Source organism: Otolemur garnettii, unplaced genomic scaffold (assembly GCF_000181295.1).
Source record: "Otolemur garnettii isolate 467f Iridium unplaced genomic scaffold, OtoGar3 scaffold00220, whole genome shotgun sequence".
Taxonomy (NCBI): Eukaryota; Metazoa; Chordata; class Mammalia; order Primates; family Galagidae; genus Otolemur; species Otolemur garnettii.
The window spans coordinates 2155112-2156016 of NW_003852615.1; the positions used below are offsets into that span (position 1 = coordinate 2155112).

A 905-nucleotide genomic window follows, 5' to 3' on the forward strand; every position below is an offset into this window, starting at 1 on the left:
CAGGACCTGGGCTGGGCTCGAACCTGCCAGCTTTGGTGTATGTGGTCGGCACCCTGCTGACTGAGCTTTGGGCCCTGAGCCCAAATCTCACTTTTGACAAGGCTATTTTTGTGAGTGTATCAGTCAGCTATTGCTAGATAACAAACAACCAGAAAATCTTAGTAGCCTTCTATAATAAGGATTTATTTTTCATGTGTCTCCAAGGCAACTGGGAGTCAGCTGCTCTAGAACATGCTTAACGAGGTATTTCTGCTTGAAGCAGCAGGGACAGCTGGGTCTCTTGTGAGTTGGTCTCTGGTCCCACCCCCCACACATATGTTCACTCTGATGCCCAAGATGAAGGACCAACAATGAATTGGAGCAGACATGAAGCTGTTCTTATGACAATACAAAGTCAAAGAAGACATTCAAATGCACAACCACATTTCAAGCTACTTCCTGTATCATATCTGCCAATATGTAATAGACAAAAAAGTCACATAGCCAAGTTCAAACTACAAAGTGGGGACGTATACTCCCTCCATAGACATAAAGAACACTTTTGAGCAATAATCTACAATATTAGGAGAGATACATTATAGAAAGCCTAGTATTTCCTTTTATAATATTTTTTCTTAAGTGTATCATTTGATGAATTTTAACACATGTATATGCTGATGAGAGACCATCATCACAATCAATGAACACTTTAATCACTTCCAAAAGTTCCCTCGTGTACCTTTGTAGTCTATCCCTCTCCTCTCTCTCAAACCCTAGTTCCTAGGTAACCACAGATCTGTTCTACTATAGATTACTTTGCACTTTATGGAATTTTATATAAATGAAAAATATAGTATAAACTCTTCTTATATTTTTGTCTAGCTTCTTTTATCAACATAATCATTTAGAGATCTGTCTATATTGCT

General features: G+C 38.6%; 1 protein-coding gene across 3 annotated transcripts in view; it reads left to right on the forward strand.

Moving 5' to 3' along the window:
- Window positions 1-905, forward strand: part of ABI3BP (ABI family member 3 binding protein) — a 233430-nt gene that overhangs the window by 204969 nt on the left and 27556 nt on the right. The gene's annotated exons all lie outside the window — the stretch shown is intronic.